This window comes from Centrocercus urophasianus, unplaced genomic scaffold (assembly GCF_019232065.1).
Source record: "Centrocercus urophasianus isolate 14NV4802_14NV808 unplaced genomic scaffold, USGS_Curo_1.0 seq_14, whole genome shotgun sequence".
In the NCBI taxonomy this organism is placed as follows: Eukaryota; Metazoa; Chordata; class Aves; order Galliformes; family Phasianidae; genus Centrocercus; species Centrocercus urophasianus.
The window spans coordinates 15,816,895-15,843,540 of NW_024884586.1; the positions used below are offsets into that span (position 1 = coordinate 15,816,895).

The 26,646-nt window shown below is 39.5% G+C and overlaps 1 long non-coding RNA gene across 4 annotated transcripts in view; it reads left to right on the forward strand.

Moving 5' to 3' along the window:
• The first annotated feature begins 2,685 nt into the window (after positions 1-2,685).
• The window catches only part of LOC122157684, a 34,800-nt gene continuing 10,839 nt past the window's right edge, over positions 2,686-26,646 (forward strand). Inside the window, exons 1-3 of one of the 4 annotated variants that reach the window (XR_006167988.1) lie at positions 11,037-11,277; positions 11,528-11,648; positions 20,259-20,335. This is a non-coding gene — a long non-coding RNA (uncharacterized LOC122157684). Of the gene's footprint in view, positions 2,761-11,036; positions 11,278-11,527; positions 11,649-16,395; positions 16,419-19,199; positions 19,222-20,258; positions 20,336-26,646 lie in introns of those variants that run through there. The other 3 variants (XR_006167987.1, XR_006167990.1, XR_006167989.1) reach the window with 3 other exon arrangements.

Here is a 26,646-nt window from a genome sequence, read left to right on the forward strand (position 1 = left end):
TGCACATGCACAGCAGATTTTATTAGACTTGCTGAGTTTAGCAACAGATTAAATTTGCACTTTTGATGTCCCTTATCTAGCTCCTTGCAATGGCTCAGCCAATGCTTACTGGCTTTTATGTATTGACACCTTCATTAACCATAGAAATGATATCTTTGCCTAGATAAATGCACTACACTCCTTGTGTATGGTTACTGTACCTATACAACCACTACCCAAATCACCAGATTTGCCCAGGCCATGAATATAATAAGGAATGATAAGGAAGTCTTATTCTTAAAGAATAAGAACATTCGAGTGCTATTTGTTGAATTGGACAATGGCCACATGGCTCCATAAAGTCTGTGCAGAAATAAAATCCTTCCAGTGTTGGTGAAGTGCTTGAAGCTTTTGCTATAGATTTAAAAATCACAGATCCAGCCATTGCTGACATTCGCTTAAGGAAAGATTGTCATTCAGTTCTCATTAAAATTTCACATTAAAAAATTATGGTCGGTGCAAAGGGTAGATATGAATAAGGACAGATTGTGTAGTAAAAGGAGCTCTGACAAGTTTTTGTCTTTATGACACTGATTGACATCAGTCAAGGCACTTAAAAGAGTCTTCAGGAATGGGAATTCATTGTCCCTGGGGGCTTGATAGTACTCAGAGAATCTGAAAAAATACAGCTGAATTTTTTAAAATATGGCCATCACCAGCACTTCCAATGAACTTAATAAAAAGGAGGACTTTCTATGTGGAATTAGAAGACAATCAAAGTTATCAAAGCATCCATAAAGTAAGGCTCTGACCCCGTGTCAGCAGATGATGGATTTGTTGGAGTCACAGATGAGATTCTACACTTAAAAATGATTTATATTTTGTGCCTAAAAGAATTCAACTACTTACTTTTTAGTCTGGCTTGGAAAAAATACTTCTAAACGTATGCGCACGCTGCATTGAGCAGTTATAGAAAGTTAGCAGAGACTCTACTTATTTCATTTCTTCTGTTACATCATGGCTTAGCACCGCTCAGGTCAGCAGTTCCACTACCTCAGAACAAAACAGGGCTGATTATTGTGGGTGCTGTAGCATGCTTAGAACTAGAATACAAATAAAAATAGTTGCTTAAGATAATATGCCTGTAGCACAGGATACTGTGGAATTGGAAGCCGATAAACCAGCAGTAGTATCATTATTGCATTAAGAAATGATTTGAAATGCGTTTAATTTCACACCATAGTAAGTACAGAGAAAGCCACCACAAACATAGTAATGAAACAGACCATTTATTTCAGCCTGATTTTCTGCCAGTTTGTGGACATTCTGTCTCAGAAGTGTTTGTGATGACTGTACCAATGCCATTATTGAGTTACTGGCTAGACTTACTTATGTCTATACATCTCTATTTTCCCAGCTGACAGGGAAGACTAATCAGAGGAAGCTTCAGTTTTCAGATGTCTTCCTGAACAATTTCCTTTCTGAACCTTGCTGTAGCTGAGATTCTCCAAGCAAAGGCAATCTGCAGTTGGCCGTGTCCTTTGGAAAGCTGTGTGTTACTTTCTGGATCATCTCAATGCAGCTTCCTTCCCTTGCTCGCGCTGCGTGAGCTCTTGGCCTTGCTCTGGATGTTTAGATTTTTAATATATTTCTGATCTGTCGCACTTCCCCCCCCCATACAAAAGGTTGCTAGGATAGCAAGTTTAAGGTTGTTAATGACAGTTCATTTTTTCTTAATTTCTCCTTATCCGTCTCAGCACGAGTTCACTGATGGCTCTACATCACAAATGGGAAACCTCTCTAGCAACTCTTTTACTCTTCTACCAGTGTAAGCCATTCCCTTGTCCCCATGGGTTTTGGAATCCGAGTTGTCGGCTAAGTCTGCAGGCAATATAATTGATAGTAATTATATCCATCCATTAATAGCGGCTAGCAGCAGCAGCTCAATACTTGAGAGCCATTGGCAATCCGCTTACCGTTTCAATTTCTAAATTGATCTCTGGAGTCGGCAGGAATTAGAACCCAAAGGAAAACATATTTTCGTTATCTCTGCCTTTCCAGATCTCTCCAGAAGGTTGCCGGGGCACAGAATTCCCTAACCCTTCTTTCCGTCCCCCGGACACGGCAGTCATCGCCGTTCCTCGTGCAAGATGGAGAGTCCCTGCTGGCCGGTATCTGCCCGTTGCGAGCGCGGGGCTGCCGGCCTCGGTGGGCTACCCGAAGGGAGCGGAGGGAGCCGCAGCTCCGCCCGGCGGCGCGGGAGCGGAGCCAGCCGTCGGCTCGCGCCCGGCCTTTGAGGTGGGGGCACGCGGAGCGGGCGGCTCGGGGGGGGATGCCCCCGAGAGGCGCATGCGCCCCGCGAGCCCAGCGCTGCGTGACGAGATCGCTCGGGCAGCATCGGGAGGCCGCCTCGCTCGCTCATAGGTTGCCTCCCGCCGGCGGGCGCGCGCCCGCGACGGAGCCCTTCCGAGTAGGGGGCGCGGGGGCGTGCGCGAGCGAGCGAGCGAGCGCCGTCGGTTGCTCCCGCCGCGCTCGCCGCCCGGCGCACGCCCCGCGCGCTCCTTGTTGTCAGCCGCTCGCGCGAGCGCTCCCCGCCCTCGGCGCGCGCGCCCTGTCAGCGTCTCGCGCGCCGTCTCAGTCCGCCGGCGGCTCCGCTACGCGACGGCGGGTTCCCGCTTCCGTCCCCGCAGCCGGGCGTCCGTTCCCCTCGCCTCGGCGTCTCCTCGCGCCCCGCAGCTTCGGCCGTGGCAGCGCAGGCCCCGCCGGCGGCGCCGCATTCGGGTAAGGGGATGCGGGGGCTGCGCGCGAACCGCGGAGGCGGGGAAGCGGATGCCGAGCCCGGAGCGGGCTGCTCCAGCCCGCGCTCCCCATCCCTTCCCCCGGGCCTGGCGCCGCCGCCGTGACTCCGGTGCTGCTCGGCAACCGCCGCCGCTGCCACCGCCGGGGAGGGGAAATGGGGGAGGGGGCAGGGGGCCGCCCCCCTCCGCGCGCCGCTCCCCGCCCGCTCCTCACCTGCGGAGCGACGCCGGGGCCTGAGCCGCCTCCGCCCGGCGGGGAACGGGAGGCTGGGGCGGCGAGCGGCGGCGGCGACACCGCCGGAGGTTGCGGGGCCGGGCCGGGCCCGGGGGGCGGCGGGGTGCCCGTGACGGGGACGGGCGCCGGGCCGTTTCGCCGTCCCGGGAACTGCGGCCGCCCGAGGAGACGCGCCGCCCCGGGCTGGGAGATGGAGGCGGAACCCGGGGCCGGCGGGCAGCCGGGGGAAGCGCTCGCTCTCACGGGGTGCGGAGCCGCGCCGGCTGCCGCCTCGGGCGACCTTTACCGCGTTTCAGTACGTTTACTTGCTTCTGTCGCGGGCTTTGTTGGTGATGAGGCCTTTTTTTCCTCTCAAGTTTGCGCTCAATGTCTCGGGTCCGTCGCACGTGTATGTGCTCGGTGTCCCTGGTGTTCTCCGGAGGCCGGGCTCGTGAGGCTCTGCTTTCGGAAGCTCCTGACTTGAGGGGACAAAATAGGCGGTTGCGGAGGGAAGAGCGGTAAGCGAGTTGCAGGGTTGGGCTGAGCATCTCGTCAGTCGCACTGTTACTCGGTGCTGTTTGCTGCTGCTGCTCGGCGCTGTTTGCTGCCTCGCGCTGTGCTCCAGGTGGTACCGAAGAGCCTCGAGGCACAGCCGTCAGCTGACGCACTGAAAGATCCTAAGTTCCTTGGGGCAGTGCTAGCCTTTGTGCGGAGGGTGCCCGGCAGGGTTTAACGTTCAGCAAGGTGATGTCAGGTGCTGTGGTCCATGCGCTGCTTGGGTGTGGAAGGGGACAGCAGGCAGGTGTTCAGAACGCTCACGACTTTGTCTGTGATATAAATAGTGTTTGTGTGTACATCATTAAGTAAGCGCGCACCAACGCTTCACGCCAAAGTGCAGTGTTTTGATGTCTTTGTTTCTAGGCGTTAACTGAAAGCTGATGGAGTAAATGCTTCAGAACGAGTGCTTATGCATGAAGCATTTTTGGATGTGATAGCATTAGTCGAATTTTGTTCCAAGTTACTCTCCAGTGTACGTTATCATAAACTTTAGAGAAGTCTGAGATCCAGAAACAAATAAATGGTCAACGTTGGCTATGCTGCTGCTTGTGGCTATTTTACAGACGCCTCTGTTACAATTCCTTCCGTTATTAAAGAAGCCCGGTTATTAGGACTTATCAATTGGTGACTATGCTTTAAGTATTTCCAGTAATATCCATTTCTCTGGTTATTACAGGTATGCTTAGTCTTGTGCTTTTACGATACTTGTTAGTGTTTCACGTGCTAAAGCTGGCAAACCATGATATTGCAAAGTTTGCATATTTTCCCAACAAAATATAACGAGACAACCATTTTTCAGTATTGAAAGTTTAATCAATTATTCATATTTTCTGAGGAAGCAGCTCAGTAATGAGGGGAGAGTAGGAATCATCTAGGAATATCAAATCATGCAAATTGACTAATTGAGTGATGCTGCTGCCAGGACACTTGGTAGCATAGAAATGCAGCAGGTCTGGTTGCAAGTTGTAACTTTCATTTTCTTTATAACTGGCAAAATTCTAAACAAACCAAGAGGTGTTGGCTGAGCAAGTTGTAAGACGTTACATCTATTAGAACGAGAAAAATAAATTAGTTGATCTTGCTGGAATACAGATCTATATTTTAAGTGAATTAGCGAAGGTAGTACGAAACCACATAGTGACTTCCTTTTGTTTTGGCATCTGTGGTTTATGAATGCTCTCAAACAGAGGCTTGATTGTATAATGAAGTTACCATATTACCCATTCATAGGATTGGTCTGAAAAATTGCATTTTCAGTCCACTCCTGTCTCTCTGTAGCTGTATAGATTTGCCTCTTTATCTGTCACATCTCTCTTGAATCGAATGATTTTTTTTCAGCCCTGGAATTTATGTACAGTAAGAAATAATAGAAGATATTTTTGCGCTTGCATTCTTTGATCAGTGTGTTCATTGAGATTTGAAGGGATAAAGAAAGCTTTTAAATTTCATTGCAGTCAGAATTTAAAAAAAAAAAAAAAAGTAATGACTCTGATGTTAGGGCGGTCTGGAGGGGGAGCTAGTGTCAAAGTAAAATGGGACTTTCTTTTCTTCTAGACTTACGTAAAGCTTTCTTTTTGGTCACAGAGTATGCTTCCAATACAGTAAGGAAAACAAATGTAGATGATGCATGCTGTGTATGATTGCATTAATATGCATCTCTTTTATAGGCCAAATGTAATCTGCAGATGAAGTGATATGTGTGCTTCTTAAAGAAAATCATGCATATGTTTTTCTATTGTGCAACAACGGGCATCTTCAAAGAACTCTGAAGTTGCAAGATCAAGCTTTCATAAATCACAAAATGCCAGAGATTCTTGTCAAACTGCAATTTGGCCTGTAAATATGTGGTTAATTGTTATGTTTTCCCCTACAGCGTGTCTTTTATTGTTTGGAGTAGAATGACACTGGTTGTGTTCAGTGACCAACATGGAGTAGTTATTTTTCTTGGTACCAATGGCCTCACTATTTGTTATGTGCTGCTCTTATGGCACCTCGTTACCTTCCTCTTTTCCTGTTTCATTGCCATCAGACTCCAGCCCTTGCATGTTTCTCTAGAAATATTGTCACAGTTCTCTGGAGATGTGTTGTGTCCCTTCGTGTTGAGTATCCAATTTGGGGCTCTTAGGACATTTTTCAAAATTAGCAGTGCTTTAATGATCTGCATGCACTGAAATGCTTTCTAAAACAGATCTGTCTCCCTGTGTAATCCACTAACCACAGCCTGCCTTTTCCTTCTGACTTTTTTTCTGTAAGTTACTTAGCAGGGATCTGTGAATGGCCTCGCTGCAGAAGTTCTCACTGCTTGATTTGTCGTTTGGTGTCTGTTGATTTAGACTGTTTGATTTAAATGTTTAGATCTACTGTGAAGTTAGCACTGACATATGAAGTCCAAAATTTTAATTACCTAATAAATTCTTCATAAAAAAAAAAAAAAAAAAAAAACTTGCCTACAAGGAACAGTACCCGTGGGATATCACTGAGAAACAGTTCAGATGCCAGTGGTCCATCTTGATACTCAAAAAATGAGCAGACATATCAGGAGATGATCTTGGTGTCTGATCTCCTGTGAAAGAAAGGAATATTAAAGCAGTGGAAGGACGGAGTACAGAGGAGCAATGCTTCAATGACTGGACTCAGAGTAGTGGTTAATGGCTCATATCTGGATGTCAGTAACAAATGGGATGCTTTGGCATTGATTCTGAGACCTTGAGAAGGTGATGGAATATTCTCTTACGTTTGTGGAAGGTACCAAATTGAGGTCTACGAGCATGAAGGCAGGGCTGGCATACAGGGGCACTTTTGCACCATGGAGAAAAGGCCCAGCCAAAACTTTATGAAATTCAACAATTGCCAATTCACCCAGGCCAATTGCAAAGCCTTGTGCCTGGGAAAGAAGGGCTCCTCGCAGTGAAATGGGCTGCACAGTAGCTCCTCTGGGAAGCTGTGGCAGCAAACATCATGGGCCAGCAGTGGTGTGCTGATCCAACAGGAGCACAGCCATTGAGTGGAGGAGAGGGATTATCCCTCTCTCCATGAAACCCATCAGACCACATCTGCAGTGCTGTATCCAGGTTTGAGACCCTCAGCACAGGAAAGGCACTGATAAAAACTAAAGTGAGTTCAGGAGAGGGCTGTCAGGATGGTTAGGGGCTGGAGCGCTCGCACTATGAGGAGAGGCTGAAACACCTGGGCTTGTTCTGCTGGTGAAGGGGCAGTTTCAGGGGATGCAACAACAATGTTCTGGTACCTTTGAGGAGATCTGGGAGAAGATGGAGCAGTGCTCTTTACTGAGCTATGTGGTGGGAGTGAAAGGGGCAGTGATCGTAAGTTGACACAAGATTGACTGGATATAAGGAAAAACTTCCTTTGCATGAGCGTAGTCATACAGTGGAAGTGTTTCTCACAGAAGTGACTGCTCACAGATTGCTCTCTGTCTAAAAGGTTTTCGGTACCCAACTGCACAACAAGCTACTTGAGCTACTTGATCTGATCTTATAGTTGACATGAGTTTGAGAAGGTGGTCGGATGAGGAACGCGTGGGAGTCCCTTCCAACACTGATTGTCCCATGCATCCAGCGCTGCAGGTGCTCGGCTCCCAGAGGCTTTCTGTTGGAATGCAGTCAATACAGGCAGAATGTTTAGGTGACTCAGCTGTAACGCACCAAAACAAAATAACCAAGTTGCAGTCAGCTTGACAAAAACATCAGTTGTCATTCAGGATATACCTTTTGGTGTCTCTTAGGAAGATGCATGTGGATCTCAAAGCATGCAAATGATTAAACTTTCTAAAGAAAAGATAGCCTTTGGTAATGTGAAAGTGTGTTTTTCCTGCCCCTGTCTTTGGAAAGGTGAAAAATGTATGTTTTACTTAAAATGAAAATATGGAAGGAGCTGAGCTTTCTGATGGATACACCCACAGAAGGGGTCATCTTGAAAGGCCTTTGGGAACTTAAAAGAAAATGAAAAATGAGTCTTCTATAAGGAAATATCTGGCAGCCTTAAACATCAGTGATCTTTCTGGGTCATTTGTCGTGATAGGTATGTTAATTCATATTATGCAGCTCATAATGCATCGTTTCAAGGTGCTGATTTTCTGACTATCTGCTAAATTGGTTGCAATCAATTTTGATTCCCCTGTCACTTCTCCCCTTCCCCCCCAAATACATAATTATTGCTTTATGGTAGCAATATTAATTCTGAATGTAAATGCTTCTTAAGAGTCAGCTTTTGTTATGCTTGTTTCAGAACCTTATGGTACTAAGGTGAATGCTTTTTGTAATGTTGGAGAGTTGCTTTTGCAGGGCAATAATAGCAATAAATATAACCATGACATGATTAATTCTGCAGGGAAAAGACTTGGGAATGTTGCTGTGAGCATCTTATGGAAGCTCCTTCTGGCTTCCTATGTCTTAGCATCACTCTTCCGTAAGGTTTTATAACATAATTGTAAGAGTTCTATTCCAACTATTTTCCTTATGTTTGTCTTTTTAAATAAATTTCTTATGTTGAACTTCACTGTAATTTGGTTAGAACCACCACAGTTCCATCATAACTTTTTTTTTGTAGAAGTGATTTGTGTGGGTACAACTAGTTTTCAAACTCATTGAAGGTTTTTGGTTTTTTGTTTTTTTTTTTTACAGTGTGCTTGTGAGAAAGTATGTAATAAATTAAATACATCCAATGTGCTGTTTGTTGTTTGGTTCATAGAACTTAATGGTTTTATTTTTTTATTTTGTTGATGAATTTGTTACATTAGCAGAATATTCAATTGCATAAATTACTTCTATGTCTATAAAGAGATTTCGGTTGAGCGAGAAGCAACACAGCCTCTTCCAAAAATGTGAACTTTCACTGTGACTGCCCAGAGCCTTTGTCTTTAGATCCCCGCCTTTGTTTATGATGATGAAATGCGGACTATACCTGAAAAATCTGTATGTGTTTGTTATGCTGTGCTAAGCTGACATTTTGCTGCTTCTTGGGTGTTTGCTAGGCAGCTCCCTCTGACAGCCATTATGGATACTCACACAGAGGTGCTGGTGTACTGGAGCACGAGCGCTTTCTGCTGTTGCACCGTACGTAGTGTGGAGATGGGCTCCTCTGAGCTGGTGGTTTGAGTGCATTACAAAGCTATGGTTGCTGGTAAATTATATATATATATATGTATTTTAATTTACAATTCTCTTGTTAAAATAATATTTTATAAATATATTATGTGTAACATGGGTTGATTTTTCGTAGCTTTTGTTATCTGCTAGAATTATTGTAAGGGGATTTTTATGTCACATTAGACATCTAGCATGTAGTCAGGCAAGCTGTCCAAGAGCAAGTGATGGTTATTGTGAAAGTAGGGAACTGGTAGAAGCCGTACGGCATTTCTGCAGGGTTGGTGTCACCTTGCTCAGGAAAGTAGAATAAGGGAACTTGACATTTGAAATTGGGCGTCTCATTTGTTTATCTGAAAACAGTGTTCTCTGTTTTGTTTTGTTTTGTTTTTTTACTTGAGAAAGTTGTTGATATTTTGAAGGAGTTTTAAGTGACTGCTCAGGTTAAGTGCCTGTGGTTTACATTGTATTATTAAAATGAACTTGCACACAGTGGTTTACTGTTTCTTCTGGATAGCAGGCAACCCAACACTTTGATTTTTACCTTTCATTTGGATACCCTTTTGACTTTTTTTTTTTTTTGGTGCCACGTTGGCTCAGGCATTTGAAAAAATTTTAATTAAATATATATATATATATATATGTGTGTGTGTGTGTGTGTGTATTTTATTTATATTTATATATATATTTATTTATTTATATATATATATATTTTTTTTTTTTTTTTTTTTGTTTTTTGGTTTTTTTTTTTTTTTTTTTTTTTTTTTCCCAGCCTAATCTTTGGTTAGTCCTTTCATATAACACAGACCCTACTGTTTTGTTAGTTTTGTGGATCCCTGCTGTAGTACTTTGACCTGGCAGGCTTGGTTAAATAATATCCAGTGCTCTCAGGCAGAGTTCCCTTCTGAGAGAAAGTCTGTGGAAGAGTCAGCTATGTAGGAAGATGAGCTGAGCGATGATACAATCCAATGTAGTAGAGGTTTAAGCTCGTCCTGTGTGCCACGTCGTACTGTGTTGGTGAACACGACCAGGCAGAACTTCAAATTTGGTTGTTTTTTTTTTTCCTACAAATTATTTAGGAAAAGGAATGATTGCTCTTGAATTATTATTATTATTATTATTATTATTATTATTATTATTATTGTTATTATTATTTTGTATAGTTCTATGCCTACTTTTTTGTTCCTAGACAAGCTCAGCGAGTGTTTGGAGATGTCATTTGGTGTCCCATCAGAAGAGTCAACCAAGCCATCAGCTGCCTCGTTATTGCTGAAAACAAATGTGAAAGAGAGGAAGCAGAATTGTACCCCCCTACTCTCAGAGTGCTGTTTCGAGAGTGCGTGCAGATTTTTCTGAGCATCTCTGACTTCCTTGATGTTTGTATAGTCGGTGTAAATATGGAAACGCTTCTTCACAGCTTAAATATATTTTCTCATGACACTGATGTGAAATGTTACAATATGTTCACACTGCTTTAGATAGCAAGGGTGTGTCCTGGGAGTTCATGAAGGTTATTGTTTCCTGCTGAGAGTAGTAGTTTGAGAGAGAAATTCAGGGATACCTGCAAGTCAAACACAACCAGTGCAGCTTTTGGCATACGAGGGGTAATCCAGTGATCGGACTCCTTAGGCAGTAAGTAACTGCTTGCTTGCTTAATGTCACCGTGTGGCAATTCCCTCATTCAAGTAGGTCTCAAAGCTATAAACAGAGTGTCATTAGATTGATAACCTCTGTTAGTTGCTTTTCTCCTGAGTCTCTTACAAAAGTGAAATATTGTTGTTTAAACATTTTAACTTCCTGGCAGAAGCAACCCTAAGTAGATTGATTATTTCTTTATATGACTAAGACATTTCTTATCAAAAAAGATGATAGCTTTAACTGTGCTTTTCAAGATAGTAAGTGCTTTGAAATGAAAGTGTATGGAATGGACTTTTGAACATCTCTTTTCTTGGATGTTGCTCAAGAATACTGTACTAACTTGATGTTCATTAGCTGCCATCATTTGGTGTTGAAGTGTATCCACAGCTCAGTGGTCCCTTTAGAATATGACTTTTTTTTTTTACTTATATACCAGATTGAATGTAATTCCAGACAAAAATGTGTTGCGAGTTGTGAATTCTCATCTGAGAATTTTTCAGCTGTGTTTAGACATGCTTGCATGAAGACTTTACTGTATTATGAAGGTGAACACACTCCCAGATGCACCCAGTTAGTATGAGTAAACAAAACAAAACCAATAAAAGAAAACACAAAAATTGATGTGACAGTAACTGAGGAAAAGCAGTGTTTAAAAGAAAAAATCACTTTTTGCGATGTATGAAGTAGCACATATCAGTGTGAAAGGTTTCTGATGGAATGTCTAAATCAAAGTGCGATATTCCTTTTCTAACTGCTTTTTTGTGGCACTCGGGCATTCACTAAGCTGCCCGCACTGCATGTGTCACTGCCCACAGTTCCTTGGTGAGTGTGGAGAAGTCTTGTGTGGAGAAGTTTTGAAGGAGAGGTCATCAGTTCTTGAAGATGCAGTGTGAGCCTCAACAAAACATTTTCTCTGCCATCTTTTGCCTAGCCCTTTTTCAGCTTAACTTCCCGTGTCCTGATGGAGGCTTTCGAAGCTTAGTGACAGGTTTGTCCTTCTTTACTTTGTTTAATGAGTTCAGGCACGGGCAGCCCTGGTGTCAAGTTGTACCTCTGTAAAATCACATACAGCGAAAGCTACCCCAAAATGAGCTTTTACATCAGATCTGTGTTTGCGTCTCAGTGTTTATTTTTTACTGATGTCTCAAAGTTTTTTGTTTATTTATTTGTTTTTCCCTCATTCTTCTCTGTTTTCTTTGCATATACTGCCTTACCCTTTCTGTTATATTGGCATCAAGATTTAATGGAAAGTCCAATTTCATAATTCCAAGCCCTTGACTTCCTTGTATGTTGGTCTGCCCCTCCTCACTGCTGTGGGAAAGGATGACCTGCGTCATGTCGTTATGAAAGAAAACACAGGTAACTGATGTAACCTAGGAAGTTGTTTTCTGTATGAAAACAGGGTTGTCCTTTGGTTTTATAGTGGTCACTCAGAGTAGCTGGTACCGCAGTCATTGGATAGTATAGAGGAACCTGAGTTACTACATACATATATACTTGCTTTGGAAATAAATAAAGGACTCAGTTGTGCAGCCTTTAACCCATAGTAAATGCATTGCAGGGAGTCTGTTTTCTTTCATACATTGCACACCGAAAGAGAGAAGATGATGAAACTGAACTGGATTAAACTAAATAGCAATAGGGCTAGAGGGAATGGCCTCTGGTTGCACCAGGGCAGGTTCAGGTTGCATATTAGGAAAGATTTCTTTTCTGGAAGAGTGGTCAGGCAGTGGAATGGGCTGCTCAGGGAGGTGGTGGAGTCACCAACCCTGAAGGTGTTCAAGGAAGGTGTAGGTGTGGTACTAAGGGACAGGGGGTTGTCAGCAGATACTGGCGGTAGGTGGATCATGGTTGGACTGGATGATCTTGGAGGTGTTTTCCAATCTTGGTAATTCTATGATTCTAAATATGTAGCTTTGAAAGTGATATTTTCGTTTTATTACTGAGTGGGAAAGACATGTATAATTTTCTAGAAATTTCCTTCATAATTGAAGCATCAAAAGAATAAGGGAGAAGTGCAAGATTGCCTAATGTGTAGTTAGAGGAGGATAAGAAAGCAGCAGAACCACTTCAGAAGGAATCTTCTTGCAAACCCTTAGTAATAGTTTCTTCTCGATATCACACTATTTTAGTCTGTGTATGGGCATGTACAGGTATGGAAAAGATGGGTCACAAAATGACTATGCAGAACTGAGCAACTTGAAAGACCCGAAACCTCTCTGAAATGCAACGTGCCTTATTTTTAGTAGATGTTTTTTCTCTAACATTTGGGCACTATAAAACTTGGCAAATGGTGTTGAAGAACAGTCTCAAAGGTATCTTCTGGTGTACTGAAACATACAAATAGTATACTTCTCTGTGTGTAATATTTGTGCTGATAGAAATGTGTTAAAAACAAATCTTCAGTGTCCTTCATGATCAGGTAACATCAGCCACGTAGGAGACCATTTTTGACAGCATTGTTCAGGTTTTGGTGAAATCAGTATCTCACTGAAAACCTCTGACCACTTCCTTGATCTTAATTGCTGGTGTCTCAGCTCTCATGGGCATCTTGACTTTTTTTTCTTTTTTTTTGCTCTACCTTTGATCAGCACGTGTCTGATAAATGTGAAGCCGCAACTCTCTGGCCCTGAGGGAAGAAATGGTGCCTCTTTCTTTTCTCTCAGGTTTCTGGATGCTGAATTCTGTTGGCAGCTATTCAGAGCCTTCCCATGGATTGGCAGTGGCAGGGATATGAAATTGCTACCATCTTTGAAATCTGCATAGCTGCTGGGATGGTTCTGAATCACAGCAGTGAAGGTGACCACAGTCTTGTTAGTGTCATCTTACTGCTATTTGGCTAATTGCGTAATGAAAGCGGAGTCACTGAAGCTGTTTGATGTATTTTGGAACAAAGTGCTATATTTTTATTTGGTTATTGTTGGAAAAACTTGGAGTAAAAGATATTATGTATGAGTTCTTGTATAATTCTCATAGCATTATCAGACCATGATCTCAATGTGAGCAGGTTTGAATTGCTGACCTTTTTAAGGAGGAAGAAAAAGGAAGAAGACAGGAAGGAACAGGAAAGCAATCTAAGGCACTAAGTATAATGCTGTTTTTCTTTTATTCTACTACTATACGATTTGTTTTATTACATAAAGGATTCTTAGTTCTGTTGGTACTGGTCTTGTATGTTGACTTTCCTGGGGGAAGTGTGCTTTGGTATTTGTAGGAATAACCAGTATTTGTGGTGAAAAGTGTGGTGTGTGTGTTTATTAATCTTAAAAGAAAACAATCACAAATCTATAATTTGGTAGGCTGAGATAAATCCTGGGGTTTTAAGTAGTCCCTCATAATTAATAGTAAAGACCCCCGTCTTTATTATGTAAATACAAAATTGGGAAAAAAAGCTTCTTTTGGCTTACAGCCATTTTTCTCTTTGTTGCATTTTCAATATCGCTGTCGGTTTTCAGTGATATCAATGATGCCGTCTTTCTTCCTCTGAAGCTTGCAGATTTTCATCTCAGATTTTTTTCCTTGCTGAGACTGACAAACTTTATCTTCCAACCATTTGCTTTTATAGGATAGGCCTTCTATTTTGATCTAATTCCTGCAAGAATTACTTGTAAAACTGTACTGCACAAATAATTTCCTTTCGTGATTTTAAACACAGTTTTGTTTCTTCCTGAATTTCTTGACCTTATTTGAAGAGAATGGATTTTGCCAGCATTTCGAGCCTTTGTTTCTTCTTCATGTTGTCTGTATTCTCCTTTAAGAATTTAATTTCTCTCTGTTGATGATTTTTTGCAGTCTTTTCCTTCAGTAGCCTCTGTCTAGGAAGAGTTCTCTGTAATTTTGTTGTTTCTAAATTTGCTTTTTCTTTTTTTTTCTTCAGTTTTGTTGTTGTTTTCTTAGATCTCCGAAGATGGTTACTGTTTTTCCCTTTAGCACATTTTCTGTTTTATTGGGCTTTATGTGTGTGTGTGTGTGTGTGTGTGTGTGTGTGTGTGTGTGTGTGTATGCATGAATGCGTACTCCTCCAGATTTATCTGCACTTAATTTCTGTTTTCTTAAGTTGGTTTGATTTCAAATCCTTTTTGGCCTTATCAGCACAAATAAATAGATCCATAGTCTGGCCTTGAGGACAGCTGACATGGAATGAGATCTGTGCATTTGGTTAATCTCCCAGCTTTCAAAGCAGGTAGCTGCACACACAGCATCATTTGGAAGTTTTCCTGACTGTGCGATAACCCTGACACTGTTCCCAAGGGGCATTTGGGAGAGTGAAGTTGACCCTTCCCAAAAACATTTCAGGGCTTGTTCTTATATGATGATTTGCATTTCAGTGCAGCAAAGTTTCAGGCACCATTATATTGATGCAAACTTTCAGGTTCAGAGCTTCAACAAAACTGACAGTCAACCCAGTTACTAAGAGGGTTAGTGCTCACTTATGTCCATGATCTGCTTCTGAAAGCCTTATTCTGTGAGTCATTAATGCTAAATCTGGTGCTTTGAAAGATTCTTCTGGCTGTCAAAAAGAAAGGCAAAAGAATCAAAACCAAACAACCTCTCTCTCTCATCCATTTTAATCTTCTTGTTTGGTAATTTTTCTTTTCTTTCTCTCACTGTACAATATTCATGTTAGTGTTATGTGGATACTTTCAGGGTATTTGGCTTCTGTTACTCTAGATCTCAAAATGAGCATGTAATCCTTTGATATTTATGACAAAATTTCCTACTTTGCCATTTGCATCTGTACTTTGCAAACCAAACATATCTTCTAGCTTCATGAAGCATCCCTGTAAACGTGTCATCAACTGAGTTGTATTTTTATTTACATTCCAGCTTATCTTATTTTATTCTCCTTAATTTTGTCATCAGTTTAGAGAGAATAAGAAAACCTGAAGGTAGTCTACTGATTGCCATCTTTTCTTCCTGTGATTCTTCAACTAACGGTGCTCCTGCTTCTCACTTTGGAATCAATATTTAGATTGCCATTTATCATTCTTATTTTATTAAAGAGGGAAATCTCTGCCTTTAATTTGCTCATTGGTGATACAAATGACAGCAGATTTTTAACTTGCCAGTCTGGGAAGCACAGATGGCAATTCACATGGCTGAAGAGAAGTGGAACTCTGGGGAACTGAAGCGCAGCATACGCTTTTCAGGTTTGCAGGCAGCTAAGAGAAATCCAGTGCTTCCCATGTCTTCCCCAAATTTCCCCAGATCTGCATCACACATGCAAGTGTATGATGTGGTAGAAATTTCATTATAGCACACATGAAACTTTGTATAATGAGAAGTACAGTGATGGGGCACTCCCAAGTCTGCCTTATGGGAATATTGTGATGTCAGCGAGAGCCATTTGTTTTTGAAATAAAAGGGAAAAATGAGTCAAATATCTGAGCCAGTGCCTCTTGAGACGGGAGTGGAGGGAGAGCTTAGGAAAACAGTTCTGTTGGTTTAGTACATCTGGGGTGACCTGCCTCTTCACAGACTAATAGATTGAAAGTGTTCTTGTATGTGGGATGTTGTTCAATAACATAGTTATTAGATCAGCCTTTAGATATGTTTGTGAAAGAAGTCCATTAATTGTATCTAATGAAATCCATTAATTATATACCATTCTCTATCAGTCCTGTAGGCTGAAACCGGTATGTGTCAAAGTTTTGATATCATAAAGTGACTTTATAACAGGGTATAAACCAAGACCAAAGTCAAAGTGGCGAAGTGATACCTGATAATAGAAAAATTAATGCAAGTAAAGTAAATCTTATTTGATGGGGAGCACAGGAAGAATCCTCTGTATGTCACTGCTAATGGCTGAATCCTCAGAGCCTTTATTCGCTGTGCTGGAGAAGTTAGATGTTAGGACTTTCATCCTTGAATATTATGAATTCAGTGTGGTATAGCTTTTCCTAAGCTGCTAATAGTAAAGAATCTTTGACTAGTGCATGTAAAAATTATTTTATACATATAAAGATTATTTTTAACTCTGTTCCCCTGGGTTGTACTTTTTTAATACATTTGTTTAAGGAAACTCGCTTTGTATCAGCAGCTTAACACTGACTCCAGGCAGATGTACTGCAGGGTGGAAGAAATCAACTGCATTATTGAAGCCAAATAACTGCTTGTCTTCCCCATAAGGTTAACTTCCTCTTTTGTCTTTAAACTTGAAAACGCTTTGGAGTTTTACCTGATTTACAGAAGGAATAATTATTTTTTTGTTATTTACTAAGTATGAAAAAATGTTCATTGTAGCATTTTAACTCTTGTTGTTTATTTTTTAAAAATGACTTTGTTGGAATAAATTGTTTCTTTTTCTGTAATATTTTTTCTGTCACTTCAATTTTAGTCACTTCCCTGCCAGATACTTGAAATAGTAGAGCCAGCACTGAAATGAGCAAGTTACTGACTTTGCTAAAAATCTGGTCTGTTTGCTTCTGAATAGGAAGAAATGATGATAGTGCTCAGTAGCAGAGGATGGATTATGTGTTTGGAGCAATAAATAGTGGTTTAAGTTTCACAAAAAAAACAAAAATAGAGTGGATTTACATACTCCAGTGCTGATGAGAACTCCTGGCATAACCAGAATGCTAATCAGAGGTAGAGGGATCTGGGCCATAACACAACCCTATCTGTTTTCTTCTCACATGGTTCAAAGACACACAAGGTGGTTTATAGCTTTTAAAAAAAGTTGTTAGGACCAGCCAATAAATAATTTGCATTTAGGGCATGGTTTGTAATACTGATCAGTCAGACTCAGAAAATACTGAGTCTCTCAAAAATTCAGGAAAGAAAAGAATTTTTGGGATTATGCTTATGTTGAACTCAATGTCTTGAAAGAAAATTTGGCCAGTGAAGCTAGGAAAAAATAAGAACAGTCTTTGTTGAGTGTTGGAGAGTGCATGGGAGAGAGAGATAGCACAAAATAAATATGTCTGAGGGAGAAATTCAGTTCCAAAACTCTGGAAAAATCAGATGATGAAATTTAGTCTTGAAAACTTAGTAATGGTGAGAATGAAAAGCAGTGGTTTCATATGATCTTTTCTACAATTACGTAAAGAGGCTACATTAGATGACAAGATTGAAACCAGAGGCAAAAGTTATAGATGAGCATTGGAGATTTATTGGTTCTGGAATATCAGAAATCTTGGGAAGCTGAGAAAAGAATTGATTGTTGTTGGTTGTAATGAGTCCAATTTTTACCTGATCTGTTCTTCAAGGCTTCCGTTGGTAAGCCTCCCTGTGAATGGAACAGGAGGGAATAGTTACTTATTTATTTATTGCCCTTGTGGTGCATAATTTATATTGTGCTGTTTTATTCATTCTCTTCCAAAGCAGAGGCAATTTGTCATCGACCAAAGATGGGATTTTGAGTGAGGTGATTCTTCCTGTAGTAGTGGGAGAGTAGTCCTGGCCTGGAGTATGGGTCTGATATCTGTAATCAAATTTAAATGCTTGACCCCATCGTATGGGGATGGGGAGGGAAGGGAATTTTTTCTCCCCTCCACGTTCCTGGAGTGCCATGAATATTTTCATCTAACACCCAGTAGTTGCAGGGACCTGTGATGTGGCTGGCATCCTTGAATTCACTTCTCTTGCTGTTTTGCATTCATATTTTGTATATTTTTAAAGTTCCATTCAAATTACATTAGCAGTATTCACAACCTGTTTGGACTTTGGATCCAGCCTCATATGACTGTGGCCTTTTGGTACTGCCTTTGATTAAGTTGCTTGCAGATAAATCAACTTGTAAATTTACTAAGAATTCTTTTCATTACATGAGATGTTAACATTGCCAGTTCATGTTTACTATGAGCTCATCTGCCTCAATCTATTTTTCCATACGCACGTCTCACACAGTGTACTGCTTACCTGTTGTTGGAATTGTAAATATGAACTTCTAAGAAGATAAAACACATTGCCTCATGAAATTAGAATCAATCATCACAGTGGGCTGTGCTCTACTAGCTTCATTATAAGGCTTCCTCTTGGTACAGATGGGCTCCATACTCAGTTTTGCTTGGCTTGCTGGCTGACCTTTGGGTGATCGTTTCAGCTCTCCATTTTCATTAAACAGGTAGTGTAGCTGATTGGATGACTCCTTCACTGCAGTCAAGTTAAGTAGGTGACCTTTAAGGGTCCTTTCCAGCTCTAGTAATTCTATGATTCTGTAATGAGAGATGCAATAGAAATAACTTGGTTTTGCTGGAAAGCTAAAAACAAACAAACAAAACACACACACAAAACACCCTTTTGTTCTTGCTGTTATGTATGGTAACAGTGTTGTGTTTTTGTTTGGATTTCTCAGATCCTTATTACAGGAGAAGCTGTGTGGCCTTACTGAGTGCTGCTCTAACTGAAGTATACTGAAACCATCCATCTCAAATGGAAACGAAAATAAGCCATCTCACCCCAGATACACCATTTTTGGAAGTTCATGGGCTCTGACCTTATAGATGAAGCTTGTTTTAAATAATTTATTACGTGAATGAAAAAAACCAACCCTGAAGAATTAGGCCTTCTCAAAAAATTATTTCTCCATGTTACCACTTGTGAAATTAATTTAGGGTTGCCTGTATAGTTGCTCAACTTCTTTTCAAAATATAAGGTCACTTAATAACTTTTAGGCAAAAATAAGATTAGTTTGGCAGAATTCTCATTGCAGTAAAATACAGTTAGCAGATGCACTTATCATTTTCTCTTCAGTCCTGTTCCTGGCACTGTTGTTACTTTAATTAGTTTCTGATTTATTTTTTATTTTTTATTTTTTTACTTTTTGCTAGCTTCCCCAATTTTGTCCCTTTCCTTGAAGTCAGGCTCACAAATTAACTTTTTCAATATCCAATTTATACTATCTTGAAGTCTGATATTTGCAGTTTTTGAATGCTTTTTCTCTTCAACAGTCACAAGCAACACTTAGTTCAGTATCTGCAGCTGTTCTGAGGTAATGAGACCACAGTTACGAAGTGATGCAATAACTCCATGCCTTGTGTATAGTCAGTGGATATAAAGCTGTTATAGTTATGAAATAAATAAGAGAGTTTGGCAAAGCAGATTATAATAATAAAAAGAAGATAGATAGAATGCTTACCCATATTCTGGGCTCACTGCAAAGCTCAGAGGAGGGATCTCCAGAAGTGATCCTTTCCCACTGGTAGCCAGCTCTTCAGTAGATCTAGGAGAGGCACAGCCAGGCTCCACTCCTTCCGGCAGCACAGGTGAATTGTGGAATTGCCTTCAGCTGTGCTCCCAGGGCTGACTCACAGCTCACCTCAGGTGATCAATCAGAGGTTCAGGCTGTGATTCAGCAGTTCCATACACCTTGATAACTCAAAAGTAAGATTTCATTGAAGACAATAACTTCCTTAGTATGTACACTCTGCTATGCATGTTATGTAAAAATATAAACAGACCAGTTTAATTTTCTTATATGTTGTTTAAAGGTAGATCCTATTTTTGCCTTTGTAGCAAATATTTTAGTTTGAGTAGTTTATTTTATTTTTGGCATCTGAGACTGTGTTAGAATCCTTAGGCTATAATTTTTTGTAGTTCTTTCCCTCCCCCACCCAGGCCTGGCTATATATATCCAAACAATTACTCTGCTGCTTTCTTTTCCCCTCACATCCTGAGTTTGTTTCCCAGCTGCCTTGAAAGCCTATACTTTTTTGTTTTGTTTTGTTTTGTTTTGTTTTGTTTTGTTTTTTGGGGGGGGAGGGTGGAGGATGGGAGTGAAGCAGGCATTGCTTTTTTTTTCAAATTGCAGTATCAAGAAAGATTATTTATGTCTATTGATTTCTGTTTTCATGGGAGTTACGAGACATGTCAGTTGTCTAATCATAAAACAGAGCAACTTTTTAAAAATATGGATGTTTACACGCATCTCTTGACTGTATGTAGTGGATAAAGGGTGAAAATACATACAAAGATTTAAAAAGAAAAAGGGTAAAAATTAACAATCTTCTTTTCCTCTTCTGTTTTCAGAGAATTAACTAGGCTTCAAAATGAAAGTGAGGAAGAAGAGTCCTGGAAAGTATTAATTTGAACAGGAATAATTGTTGGTAAGTAGATACTTATTTATTTCTGTGATATTGCTGCCACCAAGACAATGGCTAATGTGATAAAGCTAGATGAGGAACTGTGCTTCTTAAGTAACAACTGAAAACTGTCCTTCTAATGGCAAATCAGTGTTATTTGGAGAATGCAAACTTTGCAGCACAGAGGTCAGGTCCTTTGCTAGATGTTTTGTGGATTCAGTTTGAAGAATGCCTTTTTCTTTAATGTCAGATTGTTGACAAAACTGGGTCAGTCGAACTCCTGTTTCACCTTCCTTTTCTTTCCCTATCTCCTCTAGAAAGTGATTGTTTTATGGATACATTGTGCATCCTCTCTCCTGTGTAAAAGTCCTTCATCTCTATTCTTAGGTTCTTTCATCTTCTCTGAATTGCAGATACTGCATTTGTCAAAGATAAGCAGTACTTCTGTAGAAGTTATACAACGCATGTGATTCTCCCAGGTTTCTCTGTCAGAACTGTGAGAGCTACATAATTGCAGCTGGAAATAATTGTGTGCTTTGGGATATTCTAAATCCAGGGCTATGTTTCCTCAAATAGTGACATATTAAAAATGTAATGTTACATGCTCATATGCTTTTGAAGGTCTATTCATGAGCTGTAACATGCATTTAAATAAATGAATAATAATAAATATATCTTAAAATCTTCTTTTTAAATACTGATTATAGAGTGAAATGAACTTCACTGAAATGTGAATTCAGGTGCGAATCTAGAACCCAAGCCTGTTATGACATTATTCTTGTTTGATGCAACTATAGGAAAGACTCTTATGATCATTAGTGGTTATGGTAAGCATAAGAAGATTTTAACAGCTTCCTGAACTTTCAAGACTGAGTTTCACAACCATCTCAGAGCAAGTTTGTTGCAGATGAGATGCTTTTACTGTTCACACAATTTCAGTAATGATTGTGAAGTTATCTGAAGACAGCTAAAGTAGTCTGAATTATTGTGATCTATTTATATGGAATTAACTCTTGAAGGTTACTTAAGGATTTGATGGATGATTTATAAAACAAAAGCAACCTAAAAAACAACAAAAAAAGAGTTTTTGAGGATCTCTTGGCCAAAATAGAACAAGAATATGGAGATAGGTTTCCTCAAATTGGGTTAGCCGTTGTTAGCCTGCAGTTGGAAGACGTTGGCTGTATTTCCTGAACACTGCTCTCACTTCACTTTGTTCTGTTTCTGACTATGTTGAAACCATTTGTGAATTGATTTATGTCAGAAATGTAGCAAAAAGATGTGTCAGTGGGTTGGATTAACTCAGATAAGAGTTCAGAAAGTGTTAAAACAATACAAAGGAAGAAACAAGAACATGCAGGTGGTAACAATGAGTGTGAGAGCATAACCTGACCATTTAGGCAGCAGAAAGTCAGTCGATCTGTCCAACTTGTGGAAGGGCTGTGTCAAAGTTGTTAGGCCAGAAATAGCCGATGTCATTTTTGAATAGAACAGAGTACAGCTTTTGTGACAGTGTTGGACTAAAACTGGGTAATCTTGCCAAATTTTTCCTGGTCTTTGCTGTGAGTAGGGAGTGACCTTCCAGCACTGAATAGAAACAATGATAGAAAATAAGTTTTGAAAATCTCTTAGCAGGCAACATCTGTAATAGTCTCTCTTCCTCCCTATATGTAAAACCTGTAAATATGTACCAATTTATAAGAATCGTGCAAACCATTTATTTTCAGAATTTGCTGATCCCTTGAACGTGCTGCCCTACAAATTCATAATACAGTAATTGCTCCGTGTCTTTTTACATATTTTTCTGTGTACCCATTTGGTTTGCTTGTGTAGTTGATGTTACAAAGCACTGTAAAATTAAAAGGGTGATCTATATTTGTTTTTAGTTTGAGCCTGGATGTATGTGTTATTGTTGATATTTTACTTGTTGATATTTAGTTTCTGTAGTACAGTTTGTGCTGTGCTCACGCTGCCTTGGTTTGTTGGTGATGGTGGCAATTGTTCCTCTGTTAGAGAATCAGTCCTTCTTTCCTAATTGAAGGAACACTGAGGTTTAGAACTGCATGAAACTCCTTTTTGCTGAATGGTGAATTTTTCGTATTCTGAAAGACATTTCAATCCTTGATTGGAAATGCTGGAAGTTGTTTTTTGTCTATGAGAGGCTTTTGAAGATAAATAATCCCTGAAAAAGGCTTGTATGTGTTGAGTTTTCAATTCATTGAATGGGCACCTGAAATCTTGAATAGGTATTTTTTATTTCTACGAGTCAAAATGTATCAACATGTGATCTCCAATGGAAAAGAAAAATATCTTTCCAAAGGAGTATGTTGCTTATTTAGTTCTTCTTACCAAGATCAAAGCTGAACCATTCATGTGTGTTTCTAAAGTTTCAGTCTAGTATCTTTCTTGTTTGCAGAAGCAGCATATAATCTTTCCGTGTATTACAATGAGTTTTGGATTTTTTTTTTTTTTGGATGAAACCTTTTCCTAATGGTCTAAGTAACTTTACGTCATGAATTGATCTGAATTTAAATTTAAACATTCCAGATCTTAAACATTGAATGGGAATATGAGAAGTTATTCTGATGGATATTATCTGGTTACAAATTAGTATTTTTATAGTGCCTGAAAAATCAAATTTCAAGTATCATTGATAATCTAACTTCAGACATTATAAATGATATAATCTTTTACACCAAACTAAGACTTAAATATTGAGGAATTATTTAAGGAGGTAAGATCAGAGGAAATAGGCAAGAATAAACCAAGAGGTGAACAAATATGAACTTGCTACTTGAAATAAGCATATGTATGAAATAATAACTTATTCTTATTTTGGAATTGAGAGGTATTTAATTAACCCAAATAACTGAATAACTTCTTATAGCTTATACTGGTAATATGTCAGTAACTGGGAGATGCCGCTTGAGAATGTTAATATAATGAAAGCTTACGTGTCCATTTCTTTAATCAGAAATGTGTTCTGTAATTTTTAGAGTTGGACCGGTTGAATGATTTTAACCTGTTGTAGCCAAATATCATTGTCTGTCCTGCATCCAAATATGTATGCAGCATATGTAATACCCAAATGAAGATCATAAAGACAAAAACCTGCATCAATGTGGTAATTCAATTTTTCTGATAGCACGTTCAGATCTACTTGGTGGCCACTTCTTGGTTCTGTAAACCTGTTCCCTTTGATCTATTTTTTTTTTTGACTCTGTTCTGGTAGCTGTCAGCTTCAAGTACAAATAGGAGAAGATTAAAAACAAAAGAAGTTTTGTCAAATGTAGATAAACGTCAGGATTACTTTTATATAGAAACATTCAGTAGTTTCTTTTTTATATAGTATGATATAATCATATTACACGTATTGCAGTATTCTATTGTGTTTACAATTTGGTTATTAAATGGTAGCTAAGAAACTCTTCAGAAACTGACAGAACCTGTCAGTTGCTTTTACACTCAGTTGTGGCTGTTTTTTTCTTTTTGGTGTCTTGTTCTGTTTTTAAAGAAATGTTGAAGTAAACCTGAGTCTAAAATGGCTGAGAAAAAAGAAATGCCTTGCCAGTTATAGAGTGATGCACTTGAAATTATCCCAGTGATGCTCATACCAACTTTTTGATCAGCTTGATCTTTCCTAAAGATATTTGTTATAATTGATATTAGCTGTGTTGAAATTGGTTAATGAACAAAAACAACGTTACTCAACAGGGAAATTTCATACCCTTAAGAGGATTCCTTTAAGGCTGAATAATGGGGGATTTTTAGTCATTGTCTTTGCTAGCTCTTAGAAATACTATATGGCTCAAAATAAATGTGTAAAATTCTATGTTTAATTACATAACAGTACTGTAATAGTAGGAATAGATCACTAATTGTTAAATTGCTTGGTTAGTTGGGCTTATTTGAAGAACTTGCATTTGGATAGAGACAAATGTGCAGTCCCACATCTAGTAACATATTAGTGTAGATAACACTTAAAGGTTAGAGATGGTATTTGGTATTAGATGCTTGAGAAACTGATTTTGATTAGGAAAAAGGAGAAAAAAGCTTGAGAGAGGAATTTTCTCAGCTTCTCTTGTGGTTTTAAATGTTCATCAGCCTTTAAATGATATTAAAGGCTCATCAGCAAGCAGAGATGGGAGGCGTGATACATTAGTGACAGTGCAACAGGACTGTGTAGCATGCTGTCCACTTGAGAATGAAAAAAAGGGAAGATTGTCATTGACTTTGAAAATGGGACTGAAATCTTACTTTAATGCTGAGGGAGTGAACGTGTTACAGAATGCTGCAGTCATACCATTACGCTTCTCAGTATCACGCTTCCTTTTGCTAACATCTTAGCAACTGTCTCACTCTTAGCCAAATTCAGCATATTACTGGTAACATTTTACACCAACTTTTATGTAAAACATAATGTGTAACAGTAACAGGGATATTAAATACAGTGAAATCTGTCCTTATCTTGAGGCATTACAAGCTTCTTTTCAATCAAACGCGTATTAAAGGGTCATGTTGCATCATCTTTTACAGTAGTTTTATCACTTCTTTCTTCTCTTTAGAAGTATTTTCCCTGCCAGATAAGTGTAGAATACTTATGACCAAATATTTGCATTGTAATTCTGCCATTGAATATATGCTTTTCCAAGAAAAATACGAATTGGTTTTTAGAAAATCCTGTTCTTAACGGTGCTTTTTGCACCTGCCCAACCATGTTAATTAATATTATTTATTTATGTATTTATTTATTTATTTATTTATTTATTAACCATAGAATGTACTCCTTTTACTTCTATATTTAAAATTGGCTTAGGAAGGCAGAACTGGTGTATGTATCTATTCACTCTTGATCCATCTCATTTCAGAACTTCCATTGCCTTAAAATGTTTGGTTTTTTTTCCTGTGTATTACAATTGCAGTGCTACACAAGAAGTCATGCATTTAATATCTCTTTATATGCAGTGATTTCTGTTTAGTTCATATTTCCAATTGATTATCTGGTGACCGATAGTAATCTGGGATTGCAAACTTCCAGAGAGCAATCATTCCATTTTTCCACGTTCCCAAATGATTTTGACTGCTGTCAGTGGTGTTAGATGGCAGTTTTGGCACAAGTGTAAGCTTCCTGTATTAGAAGGATGTGAGGAGATTGCTCATTGTCCTGTGACTGTAACAGTGAATGATCTTATAACTCAGAGCTTTTTTTTTCCTCACAGACCCAAAAGCACCACTCAGTACTGTGCAGCTGGTCTATGAATGCTTGCAGCAGTTGGTGATTTTTATGCACCATCTGTATCATGCTTCCTTTCTCCTTGATTATCTAGTCTTCATTTCAGCTTGATTTGGTAGTTGCTAAAGTCAAGCAAATATGGAAAAATTATGTGTGCTTTTGTTGTACGTACATAATACTCATCTGAGAAGGATGATGTTTCTTTGGTAGGGTTGGAGAGTGAAAACTAGTGTAAGGAGCCACAGATATTTTTGGAAGGGCGCCCTGGAAAGCAATTAATGGAGTTGTGGGAACTTGGAGTTTTCATAATTCCTTATTGCTGTGATTAGTATTCCATAGAACATTGCAAAGCCATCTAGTAATTGTATCGTAGGCAATGGTAAAGATGCCTCTGGAATGTCACCTGTATTGGACGTGTTTCTGTTGATGGAAGATCTTATGAACAGGAGCTGGAACGTGGGCAAGGACAAGTGTGTGTGAGCTGTAATCTGCCACTGGTAACAGTAGGTTTGTTCTTAAAACTTCCAATATAGCAATGCTATTGGAGTATGTTCTTAAGTTATTTTACTCAAAATATTTTATGGTGTTTGTATTTTTCTAAGTATTTTCTAAACTGAACTCTATATAAACTATTTGTATTTTCAATAAACATCCAGATCTTAGATACTTGTGGTAATTTAGTCCCACTCCGTTTTTTTTCCAATCTACCACTCTTTATATTCTTATGCTCTTTTAGCTTGTTACCTGTTTCTCCTAGGGGATTCCGGAAAAGTTACTTATGTGTACTTGGAACCTCTGTTTTTCAGTTAGTAATTGTAGCTATTACCTTGTGGATATTTCTAAACTGTGTTACAGTATGAAATAATTTGTATGTGAATCTGAACTATTAAGCTTAGTTGGACGGAGGAAGACAATTAGTGCTGATGCCTCTAAAATTATTTTGCACAAATAGTAAATTGAACATTCATTCCATGTCGGCAATACATGGAACTTTGCAGTACATTTGAAGCCATACATTTCTGAAAACGGCTTGTGTTCTGCTGCATACACTTTGAGTCAAAAGTGATAGCATGCATGATAGCAAACATACATGATTCCAAAC